Genomic DNA, 13,363 nt, shown 5'->3' with positions numbered 1-13,363 from the left:
ACCATGGATACCCACTGAGCACAAAATACCCTGTTTTAGTCAGAAAAGAGTATTCCCGGTTTTGTTCTCAAACTATCACACTTCTTTGGCTTTTTATTCTGGGAATCATTCTTTTGGACTTTTATTTATTTATTATTTGAAGTTCAGTCTTAAAGTCTTTTTACATTGGACGGATCCTTTGAACAGTTGTATAAAAAGTGTATTGGTCTATTCTGATCATATTTCAGATTAATTCTAAAAACTATACGATCACGAAGAAAAATTGAAAATTGGATTTCTTTAATAAACTTTTGAAAACGCAGACAAGTTTTCTTCATTGGCTTACATCTTGTCTTCATTCTATCCTTATTTAATTCCTCCATCAAAGCAATCAAATTCCCGATGAATCACAGATTCTTCCATTTTTTTCAAAAGATCTTATGTACCTTCATTACAAGAGGGCGTTAAGCCACATTATTTTTTCCACAATTTCTACAAAACGAACCTTTCCATCTCTTTTGTTAAGTGATCAAAAACAATTTTTGTCAGAAGTGGATTTGAAAGAAAGTACAGTATATTTGCATCACTTTTATTGTGAAATTGGAATGTGCTCAAAAAAGCAATATAGATTTTTTTCAAATTTCATTTTGTATACTAACAAGTGATAGAACATAGATGTGTCAAGGTCAAGGCGCCATGTAGGACGGTTTTAAATTGAGTCATCAAAAAAATGAGTGAAAGTGTATCTTATTGGGTTATGAAGTAGATGGTTATGTCAAAATGGATGCCCTCTGTATTGGAGGTAGTGATTAAACCTGTTAAAGAGAGTAAAATGATGTAAAACACTTTCATTTTTCAATTCTTAAAAAATTTAGTTTGAGCTAGTGACTGAGGTGAGCAGGACTCACTGGCTCTATGTGTGCTGTGTATGTGTACTGCAGTTTTCCTATTAGGAAATGCCTAAAACTAATAAAAAAAAACAGTTTTCAAAGAATCAAGCTGGTAACATTACAACCTAAACAGAGGACTTGGAGGGGGAAATAAACGTTTCAGGTGCAATCTCCGCGAGAGTGATACCTCCATGGCTAACTCTACAGGGCCCAACTTAGATCACGATCTACATAAGTAAGATTCACTGCTTCACATCCTTTTAAAAGATAAAAACTTTACAAAAAGGGCTGTCTCTGTCATTTTAAACGATGTATTCAAATTACACATTTCTGATACACTACTGGAAAAGGTTTCCTCTCTACAGACACAAGTCGACAAACTAGAGTGGCAGGTAGACTGCTTAAAACAATATTCTCGTCGAAACTGCCTTAAGATAACGGGTGTCATTGGAAAAAAGGAGGAATATATGGATGAGCTCGAACTTCATGTTATCAATAAGCTTATTCTTGCCCCAGAAAACTTATCCATTCACATTGATAACATTGATCGAACCCATCGTATAGGCAAGCCGGCAGAGAACCGCCCCAGATATATATCATAGTGAAATTTACTTCATACAGAGACCGGAAATTGGTCTATGCAAAGAAGAGTAATCTCAAAGAATACAAAAAAATGAAATGAATGAACATAAGATATTCTTAGATGAAGCCCTGACTAAACGGCGAATGGGCCTCTTAATAAACACAAAGGAACTGCTCAAAGACCAGCTGGTGGACTCAGTGTGGACATACGATGGAATAATTATTGCGAAAACCCAAAGCGGGAAAAGATGGACGATCACGCTATATTCTGACATCGAAAAATTAGAGGGCAACATTATGCGCGGTCATCAAACCTCTACTCCAGCTGCGGAAGTGTTGAAATAAATATATGACAACTTTGCGTCACACATACCTCTCTTCTCACTTGGACATAATTGGACTCCGTCCTTCATATTTTTTAAGTCTATTCTGCAATGTCCTAAATGTATTATTTTTAGTAAGGGTTTTTCCCATACTAGGGTAAATACTTATCTATAAATAGATGTTTACTCAAAGACAGTATTTTTGTATGGCTAAAAAACACACCAAATCCCATATAGTACCTTTTTGTAAATGTGTTCTAACGTTTTTATATTCAGTCTACTCATACTCTTGTGTTTACACCTCAAATTTGTGGTTTTTTTTTGTATATATGTTTTTAGTTCAGTATGTTCTCATTTCTTTTGCGTCTTGTCTTACTCCAACCATACCGGTTTCATTTTTACTTTATGCGATCAATGAACCCATGACATCCAAATCGATAATAATGATTTTTGACACAAATGGTTAAGGTGATTATAACTATTTTTAGGATGTCATGGATAAACTATCAGTTACTTTGTTTTGTATGTTTAAATCTACATTTTCATCGTATTATCATATATATATATTGTTAATATTATGATGCATAGAGACCAATCCTGGCCCTAGTTTCATAAAAAGTAGCCATATTAGTAAACCTTTAAGTATAGTCCATAACAATGTTTGTAGTCTACTACCAAAATTAGATATCATAACTTCAGAATTATCAACGTATGATATTATTACCCTTAGTGAAACACATTTAGATAATAGTATAAGTAATGAAAACATTTCAATAGAAGGATTTCATCCATCTATTCTATTCGTAAGGAAAGAAATAGACATGGCGGTGGTGTTGCTATGTATATCTCGGACCAATTAGCTTACCATTCTCGAATGGATTTGTCAATTGATGGACTGGTATTTATGAATAGTACAATTAGAATATAAATGAGAAAACGAAATCGAACTCATCGTAGAGCTGTCAAATCAAAAAATCCACTTCACTGTGAAAAGTATAGATAACTGCGAAATCAGGTCATTGATGAAATTAGAATTTCACGGCAAAATTATAACAAATAACTTACAGAGCAGATAAATAAAATAATACGACCTGTTAAATGGTGGAGAATAGTGAAATCATTATCCAAACTAAACAATAAACATAAGCCAACACCTCCTCTTAAGGTCGAAGGCCAAACACTGTTTTATCCCATAGACAAGGCCAATGCCATAAACAAATTCTTTACAGATATCTCTTGCATTAACGATGTGCCTGATTTACCACCCCAGGGACCAGGTCCCCCTCACATCATATGGAATCATTTAGAATTACAGAAAATGAAGTCTTAGACCAGTTACAAATCATCAATATATGTAAGCCATCAGTTCCTGATGGTGTTTCACCCCAGATTTTAAAATCTACTGCACAGTCAATCTACAAACCACTGACAAAATTATTTAATATATCACTAAAAAATGGAACTCTTCCTAGTATTTGGAAAATTGCCCAAGTTACTCCTGTTTATAAAAATAAAGGAAATGCAGATGATGTCAATAACTATAGACTAATATCAGTAACATCTGTTGTTTGAAAATTGTAAGAAAAAATTATTGTCAAGCATCGGTACAAATATATACTTGAGAATAATAAACTACATAAGTCCCATGCAGTCTGCTTTTCAAACTGGTGACTCAACAAGTAATCAGTTGGTGGAAATTTATAATACTATTATATCCAATCTTGATAAGGGCCGGGATGTACGATTTGTGTTTTGTGATATTTTTAAAGCTTTTGATAGGGTATGGCATGAAGAAATTTTATTTAAACTAAAGGAAATTGGAATATCAGATCAAATCTTAAATTGGGTAAAAACTACTTAGTAAATAGAAGACAAAGGGTGGTTCTTGATGATTATACATCAACTCTTAGATCAATTAGTGCAGGTGTCCCCCAAGGATCTGTCCTAGGTCCTTTCTTATTTTCATTATATATAAATGATATTTCTACAAATTTAACAAATAATGTCCGTTTATTTGCTGATGATACTTCACTTTACATTATTGTTGACAATGATATTGTCAGTGCTGCGAACTCATTAACAAATGATTTAGAAAAGTTGGATCAGTGGTTAAAACAATGGAAAGTTGATTTTAACCCCAAGAAACAGTGAATTTACATTTTTCCAGAAAACTTTTATTTCATTCCAAAGTTAAATTTGGATTAAATGGTCCATTGATTGAACCATCGAACAATCACACACATTTGAGACTAAATTTTCAGTGTGATGCCAATTGAAAATCTCACATACAGATTACTTATGAAAAAGCATGTAAACGATTAAATGTTCTACGAATGTTAAAATATGATGCACTAATAAATATATATATGTCATTTATTAGACCAGTATTAGAATATGGTGATGTTGTCTGGGATAATTGTAATGAAAAGGAGTCATCTTTATCTAAAGAAGTTCAAATTACTGCTGCAATAATTATTACAGGAATGAGAGTAAACTCATCAAGATCACTTGTATATGATGAATTGGGTTGGATTACATTATTGGACAGAAGGAAAGTACATAAATTAATATTATTTCACAAAATCGTGTATGGGTTAGCACCACAGTACCTTGAAGATCTTCTAAGGCCCAGTATCCCCCCCCCCCCCCCCCCCCCAACCTCATATTCATTAAGAAACAATGATGGTCTTACTTTTCTTATTCCTCAGACGAGGACCACATCGTATATAAATAGTTAATTAAGGTCTTCCGTTTCCAACGGAAGACCTTCTACTGATTCTGTTGGTAAAGATTCTTATTCTTTTTTTTCTTCTGCTTCCTAGACCGCAACTTTGAGGCCTCATATCTCACTCATTTCTCAACGGATTTTGCTCAAATTTTCAGAGGTTATAGTCGTTTATGAACTCTACCAGAATGCTGACTAAAAATTTCAAAAAGTCACTTCTGGTTTTGAGTTATTCCCCTTTAAACGAAAATTTATAGGCTTTCGTTTCCGGATAAAGGCTCAGAGACCACAAAAGCTGAAGCAGAATTTTTACTGATTTTAGGTAACAGAAGGATTGAAGTTGTGCACATCGGTTTTTGTTTTTCGATTTCTGTATTAAAAATGGCGCTATATAGGGGTCAAAAATTAGAACGCCTAAAAGAACGAAAAATTTACACATATTTCCCTTTTTATCTTGAAAACTAAAAATATTTTGTTAAGACATAATGAACAAAAGTTGTGCAGAATTGCAAGGGCTTTTATATAATGATATTCAAAAGGGGCTGGCCCCTTTTAATTAGGGCTCTATGGAACTTGAAAATTTTTGCTTTATGACTCAAAAACGGTAAATATTTCGATCTAGATCTTACGAACAAAATTGTTCTTTTTTACCTTTTTGATCTGATGAAAATGCTTTTTTGTTCGATTATGCCGGGAATATTGCGTAAGGAGGCAAGGTAAACAGGTAGCGTTTTTCCGATTACATTCTCCTTGTTTGTTTACAATTATATAACACGCCTCCCTCGATAGCGCGGGGGCAAAGTCGGTCACCGGGAATCAATCTGCGGGTAATCCAGCAACCCACAGTTATACATAAATAAAAACACAGAATGGTTGAATTCATTCTTTAATACATAAAATTGTATCTTAATACTATCTCTGTCCTATGAAAATATTATTTTGTTTGAGTCTAACGTATTATAGGAAAGAAAGCAAGACAGTTCTCATCTTGCTATTGAAGGAAAACTCTGTAGTCTTTATGCGCAGAATTGAAGTAAACTTGCCGTAAGCAGAGACATATAAAACCATATGGTTTTATATGTCTCTGCCGTAAGTAATAAATATTTTACAATGCTGTATCATATCTCTTTTATTTAATTAGGTTCTAAACGTATTCTTTGGTTCCCGTTCAGAGTATTCAATGGCATCATTTTCCTTTTATTAATCAAGATCTTTCCAAGAGAAAAAGTTTTAGAAAAAAGCACGCGTATCTTTTCTTCGTTAAAATATGAACACAAACAATATGAACGAAAACCATACACGCCCAGATCTCATAAAAAGAACTTTCAAAGAGTCCAATGATACAAAAATTATTTACCGCGCGATTCTCACATTCACCTGGAACCTAGATTTTTAGCGTGTGTACCATTGCGTAATCTTACGATTACACGTGTCCAAGAAAATCTAAAGCGACACATCGCGGCGAACCTGATTGACCCCGTAGTCATAGACAAAATAATTGGTGTATTAAAACTATTTTACAATTAATGGAAAATTATTATTGTCGGATATTTGAGATTAATATGTTGGCTTATCTTTGTCTTAAATTTGATTGCGATACATGTTTATCTAAAACAGCTATCTAGGCTTTGCGTGTGTTTACAATTACGCGACCAATCCCTTCCATCGCTTGTTGACATTTATTTGCACAGCGTGGTCGAATGTTAAATCTAATTTCACAAACTTACGGAAAACACTATTTTCTGTAAGTAAATCGAATCTTTCAAGAATATTTTAAAATATCTTTGGTTAGACTTTAGAACAAAACGCTGGGGTATTTATTTTATATGTACATTAAAGCCATATATGGCGTATGTACAGTGAAAATTAGTAGACTAAAATTATTAGAACTTATTATTTGTATGATTACTTTATATAAAGATAGAACTTTTCCGTAAATTACAAAATCTGAGTCAATTGCGTTACTAAGATATCTCAATTTAATTTGGATTTTTGAAATTTTCTCCGACTCGGAAGAAAATACAAAAGATTTGAATAACACATTACAGAGAATATAAAATCGTGTTTTTAGGTTTTTTGTGTTCAGAATTGTATGAAAAGCTTTAATTTAAATGTATTAACTATATTCCTTTACTTAATTTTGCTTTTTTCAGAAATATATTTTTTTGATCAGTTACGCCATATATGGCTTTAATCAATCTTCCAATTTTTATAGTTCGTTAGTTCAATGTGTAATTTTATTTTTCACTTTGACGATTCATAGCGTAAGGACTGGCGATCTGCGGTTACTTAACTTCAAGCAATATTGATTTAAATGCACAAGCTTAATTTGTGCTTTTAACACACAAATAAATCTGTTTTCAACACAAATTTTCCCAAACAGATTTTATTTTCTTGGCTATTTCAGTTTTAAACTTTTAAAGAAAATCTTCCGAATCATAACGATCTAATTAGAATTATGCTCAATGAAATGGACTAAACATCGATGAGTATCGCCGCACCTGAAAACTTCATAAGTGACTTCTGTGCTTGCACAATGCCCATTTTTATTACAGGTTGAATAGTCAAGTTGAAAAATTAATTCAAGATTTTAAAGCAATGAATTTAATTTGTGAAATAATTTATTCAAAACCTGTAAATGATTAGTAAAGTGTGCTTACCTTTTAATTTTGTTCCGTGATTTTAAAAATATCAGTAGCAGGTTATACAATGAACATGTAAGTAGTAATAAACCCGCATCGTATGTACGGAATTGAAAATTTAAGAACTTATATAATAGTCTGCAGCTACATGTACTGAATATCAGAAATTTATCATGTAATTACACACTTTTATTTCCTAATTTAAACTGTTAAAATCATAACCGGCACCATAGTTAAACATTAATTGTCTTATAATCGGCACTGAGGGCCTTTGAGCAGGGAGGGATCTTTTTGTGCCAGCACCTAAAGCGACACAGGACCTTGTTTTATACGGTCTCATCAGAAGAACATTCCCATGTCCCACAGTAGGATTCGAAACCACGACGTAAGGAGCTGATCCTTACCTCGCGACTATAGAGCAGTCTCTCTAATCACTGCGCTATGCGGGTAACCTTGGGGGATATAAAATGAAAACAATGAAGAAAACGGTCTGATAAAAAAAAAGAATGGGTCATTTGAAATATTATTCTTACGAACTTCAGGGCAAGTATGAGAAACCATATTTATGAAAGCTTCCTGATATAAAAAGAATTACTTTTTTTGGAAATCATGACTAGAGTTTTCCCTTGCAAAGTGATTGTGTATTTTGGGGGGTAGTGTGGATGGGACGGGGATGAAACGGTCTGTTTAACTGTCCATATGTCTGTCTATCCCTGAAAGTTTTTCCCAGAAGGCTAGGCTATAACATAAAGAAACCAGAAGCTTGTACTCGATACAAAGATTTCAAATGATCCTAGGATGTGTCATTGTATTTATTCAAGGCAATATTACGGGAAATTCAAGATCACTGGAGAAAGAATTAATGTTTTGTTGCATTCATTTATATGTAATCAAGAATATCTGTAAGCTCATGCTTGATACAGAGATTGCTTGTGATAAAAAGTTTTTTTACGATTTTGACTCAGAAAATAGTATTTTTTCATTCTGACTATATTTGTTTAAGTTCATACTTGAAACAAATTGACTATAGTCCGCCGGTTTTCAGATGACTTAAAATAAGGTCATTTTAACAAATTCAGGGCCAATGACAGAAAAGTTGTAAAACACCTGTCAGAGTTATGAATTTCTTAAAGTTGTTTCAGATTGAGGGTTTGTCTTGATAAAGAGCCAAGGTTATTCTGTTAAAATCAAGGTCACTGACAGAAGAAATCTTTTCTTTTCCAGGCTATGAACTAGTAAGTGAAAATCATTGGAGCTTCTTACCGGTACTTGAAACATAGATTACTTATGAATGGAGGTTGTGTCATGTCACCCTGATCAAAGGTCTTTCTGGCAAATCAAGGTCACTGAGAGAGAAAAATGTTTATGCATAACTTTGTAATGAAGATTCACTGGAGGCTCATGATGAGAAGAAAAGCTTGTTTACATAAGAAAGTGCAGTGACCTTGACCCAAGGTCGGTACTTCCTGTCCACAGCTCCAACGGAAGACCTACTCGTTGCTTTGCAACGAGCTCGGCTCTAGTTCCCATCTACAATTAAATTATGGAATAGTTTACCATACCATATTAGGAGTCTACCAACATTATCTTCGTGCATTAATGCCATTAAAAAGATTCATTATAGAACACCCAATAAGTTTTTAATCATTGAAATCAAAATATTATTCATTGTCAGCTAAGAAATATTGCTAGTAGTTTAAATGGTGATTTACTGTAAGATTATATAAGTGATAGCTCAAAATGTGAAAATTTTGATTTTCATATAGAAAATGCATATCATTTCTTCTTTGAATGCCCATGTTATGTTGACCAAAGAAACACTCTTTTTAATTGTATAACTAGTATCCTGCAAAATCCTATTCCTATTTCCCTTTATCTTTTTTATTTGGTGATAGTAATATTTCTTATGCAAAAAATATGAAATTATTTGACTGTGTTCACAAATATATTCCACAAACCAAAAGGTTTCATAAATGAAGTGTAACCATGAAATACTTATTCCAGTTTATGTCCTAAATTAAATACACATTCACTGTATGTTTATACAGTGCTGCAGTTCTCATTTTTATCCTTTCATTTTCTTTTCCACATTTAGAAACTGGTATTCATTTGTTGTTGTGTTTGTTTGTTTTTTATTTTTTTGTTTCGATTTTTTTCTTTTTCTATTTTCTCTCATGTATATTTCTTTCCCCCTTTAATCCATTTAAATTTGTGTAAGTTATATATAACTTATTGGTCATATGTAAACCTGTTACTATATGTGTATTAATTAACCTTGTACCTATGGGGAGAGCTTATATAGGCTATGCCTGCTACCCAAATTTTTTATGTTTTTGCATTATAAAATATGTTCAAATCAAATAAAAACATCGATGTGTTTATAAAAAAAAATCACGTTTATACAGAATATTTCAGAATGATATTGCTAAACTGTTTTCTATTTACCTCTATTTACTGAAAACAAGATTTTAAAAACTGACCAAGTCAGAGAGCAAAAAGGAAATAACATTGATAAGCAATGGATACAGCTTATTTTTTAATAAAAAAAGACAAACAAAGAATGCTTTATCGCCAATGTTTCTTTAGAACATAACATATTTATTTAGCCAAGAAATGCTCTCATGGCAAGTGAAAAAGTGATTTGTCATGTTGAAGAACTATTCCATTTTTGAAATAATTAACAGTGTTTGATTTTTTCACTTGATAGTTATATATATGGACGTGTCTTCATAGGTTTTTGTTTATCACACAAAAAGCATTCCAAAAATCACTTGCTGTTAACAAGTAATGGTAAGATCATATTTAGAACATAATCTACTATTTCAGCCAATCAAATGCTTGGATTTCTCTCAAAGAATGAATTCCTCATGTTGAAGAATTTTATTTCTGAAATATTAAAATGTTATTGATTGGTTCTTTTGAAAGTTAGATTGGTGCGCCTTTATTGGTTTTTTGTTTATCACAAAAACCCACGTGTTATTTACAATGATATTAAAATTTCTAGAACTTACTACATGTACACTTTTTCATTTCCTCTGTTATTTTTTTCGCCTATCTGAATACAAGTTTTTCACATTTCGATACATACAGAAAATACAATCATCGTTATGTATATAAAAGACCAACCTTTTCTTTTAAGAAAGTTTTAAGTCACAATTCATCATATTTTTATTTGACACTAGTCAGATGTCACTCCTCCTGACTAGGGCCCTGACATCTTTAAAACACAATTATTAAAAAAGATAGGAAATTAAGATTCTTGTTACAAGGCTTATCATTATCTCATTAAATTTAATATCTTCACCATACTAGTTTCCCAGTAAATCAAACACTTTTATATAATTCCATGCTAACCTGAATGGGATATTGGCCAATCACTTAACCGAGTATGTTCGATATTGATTGCGTGCTCGATATGTACAACGAGCGCTCAGTTCAGGCATTATATATGACACAGTCGTGGTAGGAGTTTATTTTCTATTCCTTCATTTGAATTGCTGGGGTTCTATTCTAAGTCAGTAAGAATTCTCTTAAAGGAGCCAGGAAACAGTTTCAGCTAAAATTTCGGAAGCCATATTTTATGCTTACAAATAGATCAGTTGTCAAGTTACAAGACAAATTTAGAGCTACAAACCTCTGTTGTGTAAACTAGGCCCGAGCCATGTTTTGTTTACATAGGTGAAACATGCTGATATGTGTTCGCAAAAGCGGAATTTTTCAATAAAGAAGTTAATTCTTAATATAATTAGACATTTTTTAATGATTTGCTGAATCTTGTTTTGTTATAAATATGATACTCTCTAAATGTACACAAAACAAGGCACGAGCCTTGTTCACAATTTGAAGAATGTTAAACTCTGTATATCCTTTGTAAAGCAGGAAATTATGTTCAAATTTTTGCTGATCATTAGAATTGCCTTAGTTAGGCATTGTAAAAATATTGGTGAAAAAAATTTCAGTTGAAAATATTTAATATGATTGTATCAAGTTAAGATTTAAGATATTTTTAAATGCATTTCCATATGCCGTACTTTTTTAAGAGCCTGTGACTAAAAAAATATGTAAATTATGCATTGTTTATTTATTTTGTTTGACTGGTCTATACTTTTATTTCTCGCATTTTGTTAAACCCATGTCAATATATTGATGAAAAAAACAACATACCTTGTCCTCTTAATGGCATACAAAAGCGACATTTAAAAAGCATAATTATTATCAAAGGACAAATAAAGCACTGCAAGACACGATCTTTCCTAATGTTAAAAATAATTTACACTACAGTTTTCCTTATTTTAAATATATCTTTATATGTATCTCTATTTTAAACTTAAAAACTTAACTGAAATGGTAATGCGGAAATATGTGGGGTCCTTGAAAAAATCCATATTGGGCGAGGCGTATTTTTTCAAGGTACCCACATATTTCCGTATTACCCCACTAAGTGTCTATATCACGAATTTATCATGCCAATGATTCTCTAAAAGACTAAATATTTATAGTATGCTAAGTATCTATAAACCACTTTCACTGAGCGTCCGAGCAAGACGTTCTATATACATTGTTGTTGTCACATGCATTGTGACGTCAGTTATGAAGTTCCATGCGGGTTACGTGAAAGCAGTATATTGATGATGTGTTGGTAAATTTTTAATATATGGTGGGTAGGTCACGTGGAAGGGGCACATTAGCAATGTGAGGTGGGTAGACAGCATAACATCGTTTCATGCAGTATTGCTCTCGACCAATCAAATTTCTCGATTTTTATCAGAGGCAAGATAACAGGTAATGTGATCTATGTTAGAAGACGTCGATACTTCTAAAATATATCGACATTGATGAGTCATTGATTGTTAGAAATAGAGAACAGAAAAGACGTTCATAATACAAGCCGAAAGTTTTATCAAGTGAGGATTTTCTGAATGAATGTAAAGTTTAGCCATTTTCAAAAGAAACAGGTACGTGATATTTTAATATTTAAAACTTTGTATTTGTAACGCTATGAAACTAAAAACAGAGAAGCAATATATTTTTGGGATAATTTTAATTGATTTTTTATTTTTTACATTTCTAATAACACTTGACACTCTACTAGTCTGTGCACATATTGTCAACTGTTTGTATTAAGCACATTGTAATATGTTTATCAACGATCATAAAGTGTTTAAAAACAATACGGATGGGGCCCTACTGATTACAAATAAAATATATTGATTTTTTTTATCTTTTTATTAACGCTATAAATTTTCTTTCAGGAATTTCATTCAATTTTACATTTACACAAGGACTGGGCATGCATTTTCTTGTAATTTACTTTTTTTATGTTTTAATCCTAACATTCCATACTTTATATACATGTAACTGCAAAACCAAAAAAATATGGGCTTCGGTAGATAAAAGAATCCGTCTATGTATAAATATGGTTATTACCTATTTTCAAAATTTCCATTCGTTAGTTTGTATTGTTTAGTCCTTTTAGGCGGACGACATTTATTTAACTTATCTATTCAGAGACACTATGTGTGTGAAGGGTGTAATGTCTGTTTGTGATTGTTTGAAACTTTATGCCGGCATTTAGTTTTGAGTAAAGGACAAGATAGGGTAAGATCAGTATTTGTCCCCCGATTTTTGGTGTCTTTCAGAAAAATCGAGTCCCGTGGGGATCCAGGTTAGAATAGGTTCTCAGTACCCCTTGCTTGTCGTAAAAGGCGACTAAATGGGGCGGTCCTTCCGATGAGACCGTATAAACCGAGGCCCCGTGTCACAGCAAGTGTGGCATAATAAAGATCCCTTTCTGTTCAATGGCCCTGAGTGCCGAGCATAGGCCCAAATTTGCAGCCCTTCACCGGCAATGGTGACGTCTCCATATCAGTGAAATATTCTGGAGAGGGACGTTAAACAGTATGCAATCAATCAATCAATCAGAATGATCGAACAGTTTATCCATGAAAACCTGTTTTCACCCCTGCCATAAAATTAGTGTTGCTTTTAAGATTTATAATATAAAGGGGTCACAGTGAGGTCAGGAAATAGCCTAATTTCGAGCAATTCCCATTTTAATGCAAATTTTCATTTATTTTAAAAACCGTTCACGGTAGCTCAGTCGGTAGAGCGCTCGCTCCGTGATCGGGAAGTCGAGAGTTTGTATCTGGGCCGCGACTCACACAGAAGATTAAATGGGTAGCAACTGTTCTTACGCCATGCGCTCGGCCCTTTGAAGTGAAA

Source organism: Saccostrea cucullata, unplaced genomic scaffold, assembly GCF_032062105.1.
Source record: "Saccostrea cucullata isolate Sc308-1 unplaced genomic scaffold, CSIRO_AGI_Scuc_v1 ctg2164, whole genome shotgun sequence".
NCBI classification, from domain to species: domain Eukaryota; kingdom Metazoa; phylum Mollusca; class Bivalvia; order Ostreida; family Ostreidae; genus Saccostrea; species Saccostrea cuccullata.
Note: the sequence above shows the minus strand (reverse complement) of the source record.